Source organism: Branchiostoma floridae, chromosome 2 (assembly GCF_000003815.2).
Source record: "Branchiostoma floridae strain S238N-H82 chromosome 2, Bfl_VNyyK, whole genome shotgun sequence".
Lineage (NCBI taxonomy): Eukaryota > Metazoa > Chordata > Leptocardii > Amphioxiformes > Branchiostomatidae > Branchiostoma > Branchiostoma floridae.
Window position 1 is genome coordinate 23712579 of NC_049980.1, and position 18183 is coordinate 23730761.

Here is an 18183-nt window from a genome sequence, read left to right on the forward strand (position 1 = left end):
ATAATACTGTAAATGCAGGATGCTGTGGTGGTTTATGTTCGCAGTTTTCGCGTTGCAAATTTACCGCGAACTTAAGACCAGCGCGAACATCTTTTTCCATGACAGTAAGACACTAAAGTGCATGTTGCTACCGCGAAGTTAAAACCACCCCGAACAGGCCTTTTCCCGCTACCGCGAATTAAATTAAATTAAATCCCCGCGAATATACAGCATTTACAGTAATTCACGCAGACTGAAAAAAATAGCCGCGGGGTTATGGGCGTATGGACGGGACGGGTGACATTTGTTATATCTTTAGAACGCCATACAATCATTTCTTTACCATGTGACATTTTCACAAATATTTGCAGAGACGTAAATAGTAACCATTCAAAGTCATCATGAAAAATACGTCCCAACCACAACCAAACTTTCTTACCAGCAAATTTGTGTCAAAGCCAGACAGCGATTAGCAAACACACGCAGATTTCCAGGAAAGACCATTATATGCAGACGATGAGGTCAAAAGGTGACGCTACGCTATCATACTGTATCATATAATACAGGAGGTATTACGTCAAAACCGTTATGACCGTTTTAATTGTTTTACCGTTTTAATTAATTGTTTGCCGTATATTTCTAGGTCGGACCTATTTTGTTCTGTATTGGGCCAATCTTGATACATTCTTCAAAGTTGGGCTCGAGCCAATCTTGACCTGGGTTGGGCCAATCTTGTTCTCAGTGCCAATCTTGCCATGAGCGGCTAAGGGGCAAGGTGGGAGCGGAGCCGTGCCTTATTCCGGCCATAAATTTTCTCACACAGATTATGAAGCAACTGTTTCAGCGGCATTTGTTAAATCGTCACAGTTTTCCTCCGGGACGGCCGAGAAGATTAATGCTCTCAACGAACGTACTAACGAAGGAACAAACAAACAAACATTATCTTATAATTTACTGTGAATAATTGGCCATGTCCCAACTAACAACGAGCTAAATAAGTGGACTCCATTGTTTACACAACGCTCCTCCCCTTGTTTAACAGGTTTGACGCATTCTTATTACGTTTACTTCATTGATATTCGTCACTGTCACTGCCAGATATCATTATCGGGGACGCTAACTCGAGTGGGTAGTCCGCGTCTGCCTGCTCCTGGAAGAGCCGTTCCCGAGACAAGTCTCATCTTTACCGTCTACAAACCACCTGCCGATGTGACAATAGTAAGTGTAGTTGTACACATGCATTTTCAGTCTGTATTTCACCTGTTCTATTTGCACAGTCCTTGTGTACGTTCCAGTTGTCCGATCTACAATTGACAAAAAAATTATCTGTCGTAGTACGACATCGGCGTGCGGTGCGCGTCTTATGACACATTTTTGTGCGTGAAAAAAGCCCCGCGTGGTGTTTGGTCTTTAGTGGACGTACGACATACGGCACGGAATATATTTTCTTCTGGCCGACCCCAAAATATCAAAGTTGGATTGTGGTTTCAACGACGCGATAATAATTCCTATCAAGTTGGTATGTACCACTAACTTTTAAGTTCGTGTCACTTGACACTACTCCCTTTTACTTTCACTTGGTAACTGGAGGTAATTGTATCGCTTCAAAACAGCCGCACTGAATACCGAAAGTGTTCTCTTGCTTGCCGTATTCTTCTAGTTGGGGCCTCTCTTGTTCTGAGTTGGGCCGATTTTGCCGCATTCTTCTAAGTTGGGCGCGGGCACATTGTTCTGGGCTGGATCTTGGGGTTGGGTGTTGCCTTGGGCGGCTCAGGGGATGGATGGGAGGGGAGCCGTGCCTTTTTCGGTTCGTTTGGCGGAATGTATTTCAAATCATGTCCCAACTTGGTCGATTTTATGGCTTGTTAAAAAAAGAGGACGTTTCGTAGGTATTGAGTGCTCATGATGCAACTGTTTCAGCGTTTGTCTGATCGTCACACGGGGTCGGCCGACAGGGACCTGCCTTAAAACATGCGCGTTCCACAGGATTAATGCTTTGAAGGAACGAACGAACGATATGTAATGTGCTGTGAAAAGTTGCGCGTGTCCCAACTTGCGACGAGCTAAATACGTAGACTCCAGTGCTATGCACAACGCCCCTCCCTTTGTTTAGCACGTTAAACGCCTTTCTATTACGCGTCATTGTCAGATATCTCGTCTCCCTGCCTCCAGAAGAGCACTTCTACCAGATCGTTTTCAAATCTTTTTGATACCTGGAATAGATGAGCATTTGACTGATGGTATTATGTATTTTTATCGTCAAATTAAGGAAGTGAATGAAAGTAAAGTTATCAAACGGACACATCTCGGGCCTGTTTTCGATAAAACTGCTGTTTGTTACGGTACTTCAGCGGAACTTTTTGATATCTCGTGTTCTGGACACGATATGGCCATGACATACCATGAAGTAGTAGATAGCTCTTTTGGCTGACAGCAAGTGGTGTGGGCCCACTAGCTGCTTGTTTTGGGGTCTGTTTAGCGTTAGACTTTGTCAGGGAATAACTCAAGAAGTGGCGAAGGTATAGGGTCGTGGAACTCTAATTTTCTTATCCACAAGTACATAAATAATGAATTATTCTTTAATAAAAGTAGGAATATAGAGCATTTTCACCGAGAAAGTCTCCTTGTGGAGAAAAGAAGTGGGAGAATGGCAAGATAATAGCTTTGATATTCACAGTCTACCCAATGAACCGAAAAAGGCACGACCCCTCTCCCATCATGACCTTTAGGGTCGCAGTTTCAAAATTATCAGATTCCTCCGGGGCCGACTGACAGGTATTCACCAAGCAGAGGTTACAGTCGGGGGGAGTAGTACTAGTACTAGTGTTGGCCGCGATTCCTTTTGTCTACGAGCTCCCTCCACGGAGACATCGCGGCCACTTCTGGCACCGACTTTAGCCTAGAGCTCTGCTGGGAGAATAGCCGTCAGGGACCTGTCTCCTAAATCTACGACCATCCAAGCATTCTAGACTTATCGGGCTCAGGCACACACTCACAAGGGGAGACACACACACAAATATCAAATACATTTGTACATACAATTCTGGCGAAGGTAACGATAACGACAGCTTGTAGTTTGTGTAGTAACTAGTAACAAGGGTGAGATCAAGATCAGAAATGTCTGGCGCAGACCAGGGTTTGAGTGATGGGTTCGGTATCTGTATTTCATCTTAGGATAATGCTTTGAGCAAAGATGCGGCCAACGCAGGACATGTAACGTTATATGCGCAAGCGCAAGTTGAATCTTTATCAGTTTATGTATACGCAATGAGCTTCTTTTGAAGTAAAGTCAAGCCCCAACGGTAGTGAGCCCGGCAGGGCCTAGTGGAGCTGTTGTAAGTGTAAGCGTAGGTAGGGCACTTGCTGTCGGCAAGGCCTAGGGCATCGTAAAATGAACGAGTTATGCACCCCGTTGCGCTTTTTGAGTGGAACTGTTTTTCGATTATAGATGAATGTTTACCTGTTTTGGGGAGGCGGATTAAAAGTTTGAAAACAAATCTACAAAGTTTTTTATCGATATTTTGGCTTTATTTAATCAACCAATTAAATCCGAAGGGCGCCATTTAGAAGCCCCCAGTGTATGTTTGGTAACCTGAATTGACAAAACCGCAGAATCTTAGCCGAAGTTAGCTCCCGACTCTCTCCCGACTATGGGAGCTAAGTCGGCTGTAGTCGGCTGGCGTTCGGCTTATACCCCCTTCACATTATATACGATCTTCGGACGTACTTCGCGATTGCAGGAAGGTCGGCTGATTTTAAGATCTTCAGATGGTCTTGCGTATTTTTCGCCCAAAATCTGCCCCCCTCACACATAAGCGAGCCTCGCGCGATCGACGGTGAATAAATCTATGATAATGAACCTCCCATGACCTCCTGCACGCGGACAAGGGAACACAAAACGTACCTCAAAAAAGATATCAATAAATGTTGCTTATTTTGTTGTCGTAATCTTTTTAACCAATGAATGGAATGCGCGGGCATAATAGAAATGACACAAGAAAGGAAAGTGTTTTAAAAAGCCAGCCTACATACTGCCACAGGGGCCACAATGTTAGAATTACCCTCACATTCCCAGAAATTCAATATTTGTAAACAATCGGAAGTCGGGTGAACGTCGCCCGAAGGTCGCCCGACTAACGGGCGTTCGCCATCCGATTTGCGCTCGATGATTAATAACTATGTCTGTGCTCGCCTATCGGTCTTCAATCGTTGGATTGACGCAAGACTGTTGACCGATACCCTTGCGAGGTACGCACGATTTGCACGCACGATCTGCGACTCGGTAACGAGCTCTGCGATCTCGGAGATCTCCTGCGACTTGTCGCTTATGTAAGAACATGTTTCGCTGCACCGCGACCGTCTTAAGACTCATGAAAATTGCCGGCGATCCCTAAAAATCGCAAGATGATCGTGAGAACACCGAACGTCTTAAGGCCCCCTCTCACTTGACGTGCGGCACGCTTGCGGCATTGCTGCGTTCGTTCACTGCGTCACTGTTTTGTTATTTTCTTCGATTTTTTATGATTCAGATATTGCGCAATACGTAAAAGTATAACATAAAAGACGACAAAATATACAACAAGTAAGAAAATTCGTTCTTTATCTCTGAAATTCGTTGAGCATCTTCCGAACGCAGCAATGCCGCAAGCGTTCCGCGTGCCTTTACTCACGAAAATGTCATTCAGAGGTCGTAAACTAGTCTTCCGATCGAATCGCACCTAATGTGAGGGGGGTATAAGTCGACTGGTGTTCGGCTGCGTCAGCGGAATGTTTTGAAATTTTCACTGGGCTAATTACAGGTCATAACAAAACATGTTGAACTGTTCAACAGATGCATTTAACATATACAAAATATGTCATCATCAGATGGACTCATCTTTTCCTCGCCTTTCAGTTATAGTAGAAAAACGCCACCTTCAAGAAATTGTTAGAACTGTCCCTACTCTCGGAGAGGACAAACATACTGTGCGGGAAGGGCTGAACAAGCAGCTTTACGTAATATGAATACAAACACCCAATACGTTGGTTGGGCTGAGACGCAGTTCCTATTCACTGGCACGCCGCCGCTACTGATCGACACACTACCTGCTTTGTTTCGAATCTCCAAGCAGATCCTACGGTAGCATAAGATACTGTAAATGCAGAAATGTTCGCGGTGGATTAATGTTCGCGGTTTTCGCGGTGACCACTTCACCGCGAATTTAAAACCACCGCGAACATTTTCTATTATGATATTAGATTGCAGTCTATGGTGTTACCGCGAACTTAAATTCACCGCGAAAAGTCCTGTTTCCGCTACCGCGAAATTAAATCCCCGCGAACTTAAATACATTTACAGTAGTATCAAAAGCTGGCAGATGTACACCTCTTGGCTGACTACACTCCTTGGCCAGTTTGGTAAGTACTTATGCAATCGAAGGATCTGCTTGGAGATTACTTTGTTTCACTTAAGATGGTACGGCCATGCGTTGGTGGGGGAGTTTGTAACGATTTTCAGATTACCATGAACATCCTGCCACCGTGTGCACAAAACCATGTAGTGTTTGCAAGTCAACCAACAAACACCATTAAGCCACGGGTGTGTAAATCTTAATGAACTTGTCACCAGCAGGGGATTTTTATATAAATATGACCATGATATGATATAAACAGAATGAATGTCAACAGAAAGGTTAAGTCAATATTTGCTTCCGTTGTTCTTTGAAGGAAAGGAAAGGTATCATATAAGTTACTCAGACTTTTGTTTGCCTCAGAAAGCCCCACTCCTTAGCTTGAGTTGGTCGGTCAACCTTCCAAGTTTTATTACACTGTAATCTGAGGGCATTCAATGCCAAAAAAATCACAACAGAGCGCCTGGTTTTGTCAGCGTCCGTTGATTACTAGCAGCTGGTTTTGTCTACCCACCCGTTTTTAAAGATACATATCAAACCTACAACTTTGTCCTCAGTCATGACTAGACCGCTAAATGAACGGACACAGAAACAGCACTCTAGGACGGCGCAGGTAACTTTGATAGCACCGCTCGGTGTTCTATCTTGCTAGATTATCTATGAAAAGTTCCAAGAAAGATCTATTAAAGTGTCCAAGATCCTAAATGTTCCGGACCAAGCAGGATGCAAAGAAGATGAACTGTTTCTGGTCAGAATGCTTTTAGCAGCACCGGGCTGAGTGTCCCCGTCGGATCAACCTACTCAGCTGACTTTGAAATTCAGTAGGGTCTCCACAATGTGACAGTCTCTCCTACTCTACAAGCAGAGGTTGGTGGGGAAAATCGTGACCTCTTCCTTTCATCCTTTTTATTCGATCGGTGGGAAAGCCGATCGGAAAAAAAAACGTATGAAAGGAAAAGGTCACGATTTTTTCCCACCAACCTCTGCTTGGAGAGTAGGTGAAGGAGGCTACGGGGTAGGGACCTTCGGGAGCGGACCAAAGCGAACAAGGCTGGTCTCCAGGCTACATATATTTGGGTAGGTGGTGGGTTATAAACGTTAATCGGAATGCCATAACATCCTGCCATCGTATGTACAAAAAGGTGAGTGTTTGAACGTCAGTCAATCAACACCAGAAAGCCAAGGTAAATGAACTTGTCACCAGCTGAGATTTTTACGGTCCAATGTCACCATGATAACAGCGTCAACAGAAAGATGAAGTCAATATTTCTGCCGTTGTTCTTAAAATCCACATTGAAAGCTTCTTTTACTATCAATCAGACCCTCATACCTTCTTTTATTATCAATCATTTCTTAACCGCACATCCCGGAAGTACCATTTCCTGTCGGATCACAGAAGCATAAGTGAACCTCCCCCAACCTACCCCAGATGTTCTCCCCTCTCCCCTAACCATTCGTGGTTGTACCTCATTGCGGTCGGGGTGTGTTTGTTGTGCTCTTCAGTTTGCCTTGTTTTTGAAGGGTTTTTTCCTTGGTCTGCCACCTTTTTACTTGGACGGATTACCTACAAGGATCCTACAATCACCTGACTCTGTGCTGAACACTTCTGGATAAACTCTGTTGCTGCTTGAGCCCTGGTTACCAAGCTGCCCCGTTCCTACTGGACTGACCCAGTCAACTCTTCGTCTCCCGGACATCCCAATTCGCCTGTGAGTTCTGCATTATCTGCCTTCCGCACTGTGACATGTGACCTTGATGTCTTCATCGGTGACCATCTTGTCCTACCGTACCACCGACGGATGAACTTCCACCCGAGTGGCCGATCTGAACACCACACACCCACCCTTTTTCAAACTTCCTCAGGAACAACGACAACTTTTCTTCATTTTGTACTGTGATGCTCAATTTAATCGTTGAATAACAATCACCGTTTCCCAAACAGGTTTTTTCCACACATCTAGATCTAATTCTTGTGTCTTTTCTCCTCTTTTGTTGGAAGGTTAAATTAGGCACACATGGCACCATGCTGAGGGTTTTCCGCCTGGTACATTCCTGCCTTGACACCCATGTGCAAGGGAATTATTGATACCAGTCTCTCTCTCCACTTCTGTAAAATTGTTTATAGGGTAGTTCAGCCTGCCTCCAGAAGGTTCTAGATAAAAGTAACAGATGATTCCCTCTAAGATTGAACAGTGCTCAAGTTTGTGTTTTTCTTTTCTCCTAGTCCTACATCTAGGAATTCTAATTATCACAAGGTGATGCTGTGTTCCCAGCCATACGGAGTATACCCCCCTCAGAGGACTGACCCAGGGTTGTTTATTTGTTTTTGACAGGCACAAATTCTTGCAGTGTTTTCTTCTATCCTGTTATCAGTTAGGCCTGGTGTAGATTCAGGCTGACATCCAGGCTGTGTCCTCTCACTACAGGTTCGAGTACCACATCGAGTTAACGGCTGTCACACACCTATACTATTGTATTACGCTTTTCGTTAATTACCCATGCTTCTTCCATGCTACCTGTGCCTTCATGCAAAGCACCACTTGGCTCCAGTCACGTCATTGAGAAGCGCATGTTTTCCTCAACCATTGAATCGTCAGCTGTTCAGACTTTACAGACTTAACTCCTACAGGCGCAGCCTTCCGAATTAACACCTGCTGATCACTAGTTCTTAGTCCTGATTACAGATCATCACAGACAGCGAAGAAGTTAAACGTCATTATATGCATATGTGTACGTATATATGTATGTATATATGTATGTATGTATGTATCTATGTACAGACAGTACAGTACATGCTATCTGCACCGAGTAGTCCCACAGGCGACCCCCGACATCAACCCTGGCAGGATCGAGTGTTGACCCCAGGTGTAACAAGCTTGACCGGAACGCGCCATTATAGACTTGGGAATTCTGTCCGGTCTCTGACTGTAACACGGATCAGATCGAGAACCTTGTTGCTGTACTGCCAGGACTTTCCACAGCCACACTTATGTGACACCTTACTGACACTGGAAGTATGGTCTTGCACCTATTTGGTCGACACCGCGTCTATCAGACTCATCCCTCAGAGACTCAGAGTCTGACAGCCGACACGAGGACACCTTGGCTGCCTTGTACTGGACACTTGAACTTACAGTACCTCATGTACCGTATCTCAAGGAACTTGCTTCCTAGCTTGTAACTACTCGTTGGATTACTTAATTCTTGTTAGATTACTTCCTACACTATTGCTTGTACAGCCACTCCCACCCCACCCCTACCCCTTTTCCTTGCCCTACCCCATCCATCTCCCTTGCCTCTAACCTGTCCACTGACATGACCTTAACAACCTCCTGTTGACTGAGACGGTTCTCCCTTGCCATCTACATGTACTTGTCCCTGTTGACCGTGTTGAGTTGTCTCGTATGGCCAAGTGTGCCAGACAGGAAGATGCCTTGTTAGTGACGCCAGCTACCATGAGGGTAGGCTGTGATGGTCACCTGTACTGCGAAGGAAGTGTGTGTTGACCGGATGCCTCGGTAGTACTCCCTCCAGCCACGACCCTTCGGCTGCGATGGTCACCTGTACTCCGTAGGTTTGGGTGTTGACTGGACGATACCTCGGTAGTGCTCCCTCCAGCTATGACCCTTCGGCTGCGATGGTCACCTGTACTCCGTAGGAAGTGTGTGTTGACTTGACGATGCCGAACATGACATCCAGCCAGCCGACGAACCTTCCGGTGGTGTTGGTTGTGTGCTCGGTACCACCTGTACGTTACTTAATCCGTCTGTTCTATCCTTTTTTGTTCGTGATGGTGACGCCGCTACCCTACCCCACATATTGTGTCTGTGTTATCTGTGAGTAGACAGGAAATGGAGTTCTCTTCGGAACTTGTGGAGAAGAGAAGTACCATTTCCTGTCGGATCACAGAAGCATAAGTGAACCTCCCCCAACCTACCCCAGATGTTCTCCCCTCTCCCCTAACCATTCGTGGTTGTACCTCATTGCGGTCGGGGTGTGTTCCCCGCCCACCCACCCAAGAACACACCCTCCCCCGACGTACAGGCTGATTGATAACCTAGTTAGACTTACGAACTGGTAATTAAGTTGATGCTCAACCTTGAACGGAGTAAAATTGTTATGACTATTCAGCACTTAGAATGAGACACCCCGCGTGGTTCATGCCTTGTGGAACAACAACTTCTTGATTCCTTCCTTAGTTGACCTCTTCTTCGCTACCTTGTATTGTATTGCTTGTATTGTATTACCGTACTTGCCGTTCAACCTTGCATTTAGTTTTTTACTTGACCTTGTTACTCAGACCGTAATTGTGCTACTCGTTCCTTACTAATTAAGGTCATTATTACGCCACTCTTCTGACATGGTGGCCCCCATGTGACGTAAACTTACTGTGACTTACTGTGACTTGAGTTAAGTTGCAAGTCAGGATGCGTTAAACATCCGCTGGACAGAGCATTGGTTTAACCGACCAGCCCGACATTGGCTTCACATTGGCTTCTTATACATTGGCAACCAGGGTAAAACGTGTCGCCCGCTCGCAGCATGACTTGCTTAGTTCATGGCTATTACACTTGTTATGACCAAGGACGTTATATCAACTGACTGACGAGGAGCCATTAAACACCCGGCCGCCGTGATGGTGACGCCGCTACCCTACCCCACATATTGTGTCTGTGTTATCTGTGAGTAGACAGGAAATGGAGTTCTCTTCGGAACTTGTGGAGAAGAGAACCAACACTCCTCACCCCCGGAAATCATTATGTATATACGTTTATGTGTATGTACGGTATGTATATACTTCCTCATCCGATAGAGCTCATGGATCAAATTTAACTCAAAACAGTCACCACTGGGTAGCTGTAAACGGATTTATTTTTCCTTCATATTGAACACTTATTTCGTTATCAATCAGGAACCTGATATTTCTGAGGCGCGCATCCCGACACTAATTCACCCTCACCCCGACCATACCGTACGGCATTACGGGACATGCCCCCATGTATAGCTCTAGAGCTCATATATGAAATAGAAAAAGGTCGGTACCGTTATGTACCAGCCAACCAGAGGCAATGCCCTTTATGTAAAGATGGTGTTGAAGATGAGCATCATTTTCTAATGACATGCCCTACGTATAGCGCAGATAGACAAAAATTAATGGATATGATCACATGTAAATCTAGCACACCTTTACCAAAGACAAACACATGTACTTTCAATCTACTTATGTCATGTCCAGACTACATATCTTCGTATTTAGGCCAATACATATGTAATGCTCTAAAAAAGAGAGAATCTATTGTACAGTAACAGACCGACTTGTTTAACTTGCATATTACACTATGTCAATACGCCATTTATGTTCATATTCCTGTACTATACATGTATGTAGTTATAGACCTTAGACAAGTATCATTGTATTAATTGACTTATTACTGTTGCCCAATTGTACCATGTACAAATGTCGCGCAATAAAGTTCATTCAGTCATTCTATATATAGATCATGTTAAACCCAAGATAGGTGAAGTATATTTTAAACCCGGAAAGCCCATATTATTGGGTACATGTAAACGACACTCGCACGGCACCCATGAATATACTGTACGATATGTATAAGTTTCATGAAGAGTTAGAGCTAATAGATTAAGTTTTTCTCAAGATATTCAAAATTCATTTCGAGCACAAAAAGTCTACAATATTGGGTATCTGTTTACGACTTCGGTTTTCTTCATATTGAACATTTTTTTTTGTTATCAATCAGGAACCTGTTGTTTCTGAGCCGCACATCAATATCCCTGCACTCATTCACCCCCACGCCGACCATACCGTACGATATTACGGGGTGCACTTCCAAAAGATGACCTATGGGTGAGCCAAGAGGATATACCCCCGGTACTCACCTAGTTATTCATATAACTGATGATCAAATCATCGCGGCTCTGCCGACTGATAGGTATCTCAGGCTACACAGACTACTACAGTTAAACTATATTCCAAGCCGGTATGAACCGGCTGCTGCCATCTGTCCGTTCTGTACTGTTTGTTGATCGTATAAGGATCTGGTGACATCTCCACGCAGATACCGGAGGCGGCGATAACAGCGCCATAATGTCTCGACACCTGACAGAAAGGTGATCTTGTTTACCCTTCGATAATGTTTCGTGTCTACACTTTGAAGGTGTTTTCGCCTGCCTAACGAGTTCGCCTAAGGACCCAACAAAAGAACACGTCCAGATTGTCCCGCCCTACGCCGAAATTGCTTTGCTTGAGGGTTTATCATCAAATCAAAGACGCCCGATACAGACACATGAGATTATCCCAAACTGCCTCTGCCAATTGTTACGATTCTAACTACGAGTTTACAAATATGAAAAATACGTTTGTGTGAGGCAAATATATAATGGCCTACAATTGTATATTCCACATGACGATGGTTTCCATGTAACATGTTTTATGCAGAATCCCAGTCTGCGTTGCACGATTAAAGGAAATGTCCAAAATCCCCTTTCATATTGCGCTGTAGAACTTCAATTCGATTCTGCAACGTCATTTTCACGCACGCATTGGGGCACACCAGGCGATGTACCACAGGGAAGGACAGCTGGGAAAACGTGCAAATTTAGCCTACACAACATCTGCTTTGAGATAATACTGTAAATGCAGGATGCTGCGGTGGTTTATGTTCGCAGTTTTCGCGTTGCAATTTTACAGCGAACTTAAAACTAGCGCGAACATTTTTCCATGGCTGTAAGAGACTAAAGTGCATGTTGCTACCGCGAAGTTAAAACCACCCCGAACAGGCCTTTTCCCGCTACCGCGAATTAAATTAAATTAAATCCCCGCGAACTTACAACATTTACAGTAATTCACGCAGACTGAAAAAAAATAGCCGCGGGGTTATGGGCGTATGGACGGAACGGGTGACATTTGTTATATCTTTAGATCGCCATAGAATCATTTCTTTACCATAACATGTGACATTTTCACATTCAAGCATTTGCAGAAACGTAAATAGTAACCATTCAAAGTCATCATGAAAAATACGTCCCAACCACAACCAAACTGTCTTACCAGCAAATTTGTGTCAAAGCCAGACAGTGATTAGCGAACACACCCAGATTTCCAGGAAAGACCATTATATGCAGACGATGTTGTTAAAAGGTGACGCTACGCTATCATACTGTATCATATAATACTGGAGGTATTACGTCAAAACCGGTATAACCGTTTTAAATGTTTTACCTTTTTAATTAATTGTTTGTCGTATATTTCTAGTTTGGACCTATTTTGTTCTATGTTGCGCCAATCTTGACGCATTATTTAAAGTTGGGCTCGAGCCAATCTTGACCTCGGTTCAGGGCCATGACCGGCTAAGGGGCAAGATGGGAGCGGAGCCGTGCCTTATTCCGGCCATAAATTTGCTTCATGATCACACAGATTATGAAGCAACTGTTTCAGCGGCATTTGTTAAATCGTCACAGTTTTCCTCTGGAGGCGGCCGAGAAGATTAATGCTCCCAACGAACGTACTAACGACGGAACAAACAAACATCATCTTATAATTTGCTGTGAATAATTGCACATGTCCCAACTGACAACGAGCTAAATAAGTGGACTCCATTGTTCTACACAACGCTCCTCCCCTTGTTTAACAGGTTTAGCGCATTCTTATTACGTTTGCTTCATTGATATTCGTCACTGTCACTGCCAGATATCATTATCGGGGACGCTAACTCGAGTGGGTAGTCCGCGTCTGCCTGCTCCTAGAAGAGCCGTTCCTACAAGTCTCATCTTTACCGTCTACAAACCACCTGCCGATGTGGCGATAGTAAGTGTAGTTGTATTTTCAGTCTTTATTTCACCTGTTTTATTTGCACAGTGCTTGTGTACGTTCCAGTTGTCCGATCTACACCGGACAAAAAGATTATCTGTCGCAGTGCGTCGATGGGCGTGCGGTACGCGTCTTATGACACATTTTTGTGTGTGAAAAAAGCCCCGCGTGGTGTTTGGTCTTGAGTGGACGTACGACATATACATCACGGAATATATTTTCTTCAGGCCAATCATAAAAGATCAAAGTTGGATTGTGGTTTCAACGACGTGACAATAATACCTATCAAGTTGGTATAAACGTATGTTCCTCTAACTTTTAAGTTCGTGTCACTTGACACATGACTCTGCTGAGTCTGCTCCCTTTCACTTTTACTTGGTAACTGGAGGTAATTGTATCGCGTCAAAACAGCTGCTTAAGATTACTGAATGCCTAAATTGTTCTCTTGTTTGCCGTATTCTTCAAGTTGTGCATCTCTTGTTCTGAGTTGGGCCGATTTTGCCGCATTCTTCTAAGTGGGGCGCGGGCACATTGTTCTGGGCTGGGTCTTGGGGTTGGGTGTTGCCTTGGGCGGCTCAGGGGATGGATGGGAGGGGAGCCGTGCCTTTTTCGGTTCGTTTGACGGAATGTATTTCAAATCATGTCCCAACTTGGTCGATTTTATGACTTGTTAAAAAAAGAGGACGTTTCGTAGGTATTGAGTGCTCATGATGCAAATGTTTCAGCGTCTGTCAAATCATCACACGGGGTCGGCTGACAGGGACCTGCCTTAAAACATGCGCGTTCAACAGGATCAATGCTTTGAACGAACGAACGAACGAAGAAACAAACAAACAGTATCATATAATGTGCTGTGAAAAGTTGCCCTTGTCCCCATTGTTGTGCACAACGCCGCCCCTTCCCTTGTTTAGCACGTTAAACGCCTTTCTATTATGCGTCATTGTCAGATATCTCGATATGTCTGCCTGCCTCCAGAAGAGGAGTTCTACCAGATCATTTTCAAATCTTTTTGATACCCGGAATAGATGAGCATTTGACTGATGGTATTATGTATTTTTATCGTCAAATTGATGAAGCGAATGAAAGTTAAATTATCAAACGGACACATCTCGGGCCCGTTTTCGATAAAACTGATGCTTACGGTACTACGGAACATTCGGTTTTGATATCTCGTGTTCTGGACACGATATGGCCAAGACTTTAAAGTGGTAGATAGCTCTTGTGGCTGAAAGCAAGTGGTGTGGGCCCACTAGCTGCTTGTTTTGAAACTGAAGGGGTCTGTTTAGCGTTAGACTTTGTCAGGGAATAACTCAAGAAGTTGCGAATGTATGGAAGTCTTGTTTTCTTATGCACAAATACATAAATAATGAATTCTTCTTTAATAAAAGTAGGAATATAGAGCATTTTCACCGAGAAAGTCTCCTTTCTCCTTAGAAAGAAGTGGTAGAATGGCAAGATAATAGCTTTGATATTCACAGTCTACCCAATGAACCGAAAAAGCCACGACCCCCTCTCATCATGACCTTTAGGGTCGCATGTTTCAAACTTTATCAGATTCCTCCGGGCCCGACTGACGGGTATTCACTAAGCAGAGGTTACAGTCGAGGGGACTAGTAGTACTAGTATTGGCCGCGATTTCTTTTGTCTACGAGCTCCCTCCACGGAACTTCTGGCACCAACTTTAGCCTAGAGCTCTGCTGGGAGAATAGCCGACAGGGACCTGTCTCCGAAATCTACGACCATCCAAGCATTCTAGACTTATCGAGCTCAGACACACACTCACAAGGGGAGACACATACACACCGACGTTATCAAATACATAACGGGAGGTGCCCCAACATGGTACGCTTTTTCTTGCGCTCAAACTCATGGCGCTCCATCGCTAGTTGCCTGAGAGTGGTCAAATTTTGATGACTGAATTTTTTACACATAGATTTGAACAACATACTTGAATAAGAAATGCATTCATGTGGTTCATGAACCTTTCGCGCTGCGTGTTACAAGCGGCAAACACTGTGAGACAATTTCGTGTATGTAACCTTCCAATTTTGTGCTACGCTGGACAGTGTGCCTAACTTGCAATTGGTACGCTTTTTTACATTTTGCTCTCTTCAAAAGTAAGTGGTAAATTTAAGTACACAGAAAAAAATTAATAGTACGATATTTTAGCTTTCTTTTGACAGTAAAATCGTGACTGTATGTACTTCTTGTCTCACATGAGGAAGGCTGTACCTAGAACAATCCAGCTGATGTTGTTACGGGCAATGGGCTGAATGCACTGATTGTGAATGCCCGACTAAAAAAACCATTACGAAAAAACTACGACGCCAACATCAACAAAACTCTGTCTGATTATAAGAAAATATCATCTACATCTCTCTATCAAGTCTTATTTTCATAGACAGCACGAATCATTTGTTAAAGTCCAATAAATCTTTGGAGCGTTCTCTAGTCTGCCACCTTCACAGCCACACTCCCTTGGGAGTACAATGGTGGCAATGTTTATGTCGCTTCCTTTTGGTTGCTTTTCTACTCAACAAACATTTGAAGACCCATATCCATAGTGTTTTATGGAGCTTTATTTATGTGTATCATGACAGTTGTGTGACTGCTTGAAAGAGTTCGTATAGTTAGCGACACGAGCCGCCAATACGCAGAGACCGGTGACCGCAGTGATTCAGCACTGTCAACATTACTGTTAGAATTCTGTTTTAAAAAAAAATGAAGTAAATATGTTAAAGTATACTTGGAATGCAAATTAAAGCTGTGTGCATGGACTTGGTTTATTACCTCCATGAAATGTCATGGAATGGAGGTTATATTTTCTGTTATGTGTCTCTGTCTGTGTAGATGATTACTCAAGAACGGCTGGATGGATTGGTTTCATACTTGTTGTGTTGGTGGGGTGTGATGAAAGCTCGAATCGATGAGATCTTGGGAGCCGTATCTGTCGTTATAATCGATGTAATAATATCAGAAATCACCCCTATATTTGAGATATATTGATACAGGCATCGTGCTGTATGTGTTTGTTAATGGGCTTAGCTGCAAGCAGATAGTGAGGTGACAGCTGTTTGGGGAACCCCCAGTAGTTTTATTTATGTCTGCTAAGGACTGTTTGAAATATTTGTAACAGTTGGCACAGTAGTTACCTCCATGAAATGTCATGGAGGTTATATTTTCTGTTATGTGTCTCTGTCTGTGTACAAGATTACTCAAGAACGGCTGGATGGATTGGTTTCATACTTGTTGTGTTGGTGGGCTGTGATGAAAGCTCGAATCGATGTGATTTTGGGCGCCGTATCTGTCGTTATAATCGATGTAATAATATCAGAAATCCCCCCTATATCTGCGATATGTTGTAACAGGCATCGTGCTTTAAGTGTTTGTTAATGGGCTTAGCTCCAAGCAGATAGTGAGGTGATTTGTATGACAGCGTTTGGGGAACCCCGAGTTTTTTTAATATGATAATTAGTTTTATTTATGTCTGCTTAGGATATCATGGAGATGTGAAGCGTAAGTATAATTGTAAGAAGTTGAGGTACATTTAACGGTAATGCTTAACAGGTATGGATGTCTCACATACTGTACTGCTGATTTGAGTGACATGGTGATTAAAATGCCATTAGGTCCTCTCATCTTAGATGGGTTGGGTGTCAGAAGTTTTATGGGCGATACAGATGTTCTGATTTCGTTACGATAAGGGACAGTTGTTAGTTGTCTCTTTCGTAGCCAATGGTACTTGTTTTTTAGCAGACGGGGTTGGCGCCAAGTATTCATCTTACAGTTGATGTAGGGCTATCAGAGGAAAGTGTGCATCTCATTTTTGTACCGTGTGAACAGCTGATGTTATGACATATTGGTGGAAAATCAAATCACCATCTGACTAAAGTTGGCCACATCCCTTCTTCTTTCTGAGTTTCCCAACTTCCTCCCACCACACCGCTCTGAGGCACATAGTCGAACCTCAATAATGCTGACAACCTTAGACAGTTTAAATGCCAAACATCAAGCTGAAGGAACACCACGCTACCATATGCCGTCGACCTCTTAAACGCACATTACACAATTAAGTGTCACATTTTAATAATTACTAATCAGATGGACATCCTCTGTGTCATTAAATAAATACACCACTACTTTCCCATAACATTTATAACCATTACTCTCAAATACAACCGACTATAAACATACATACCATCCACAAAAAAGCAATAAATATTTCATGGTGGTATGAGGTCCCCGAACTCTAGTTTACCTTTGTAATCAGCATAGTCAGTGGCAACAAATACGGTGTACTTATGGATAATAAGATCAGCAAAAAATCCGTGCCATCTTACGACGGGAACCATCTTAGGGCCGCCCCCGTTACAATTCTGGCGAAGGTAACGACAGCTTGTAGTGAGTGTAATAGTAACAAGGGTGAGATCAAGGCTAGAAATGTCTGGCGCAGACCAGGGTTTTAGTGATGGGTTCGGTATCTGTATTTCATCTTAGGATAATGCTTTGAGAAACGATGCGGCCAACGCAGGACATGTAACGTCATATGCGCAAGTTGAATCTTTATGTATACGCAATGAGCTTCTTTTGAAGTAAAGTCAAACCCCAACGGTAGTGAGCCCGGCAGGGCCTAGTTTTAGGTATAAGCGTAGGTAGGGTACTTGTTGTTGGCAAGGCCTAGGGCATCGTAAAATGAACGAGTTTTGCACCCTGTTGCGCTTTTTGAGTGGAACTGTTTTTCGATAGATGACTGTTTACCTGTTTTGGGGAGGCGGATTAAAAGTTTTAAAACAAATCTCACAACCAAAGTTTTTTTTACCGATATTTTGGCTTTATTTAATCAACGAATTAAATCCGAAGGGCAAGTTTGTTTGGTAACCTGAATTGAAAAAATACATACAAAATCTACTAACAAAACCGCAGATTCTTAGCCGAAATTAGCTCCCGACTGTCTCCCGACGATGGTTAGGAGTCATTCGGGAGCTA

General features: G+C 43.6%; 1 protein-coding gene across 1 annotated transcript in view; it reads left to right on the forward strand.

Annotated features, from left to right (window-relative positions):
- The first annotated feature begins 1078 nt into the window (after nucleotides 1–1078).
- LOC118409244 (neural cell adhesion molecule 1-like) overlaps nucleotides 1079–18183 on the forward strand; it is a 47971-nt gene continuing 30866 nt past the window's right edge. The window contains exon 1 of the mRNA XM_035810112.1: nucleotides 1079–1197. The gene's annotated coding sequence lies outside the window, so the exon portion shown is untranslated. The remainder of the gene's footprint in view (nucleotides 1198–18183) is intronic.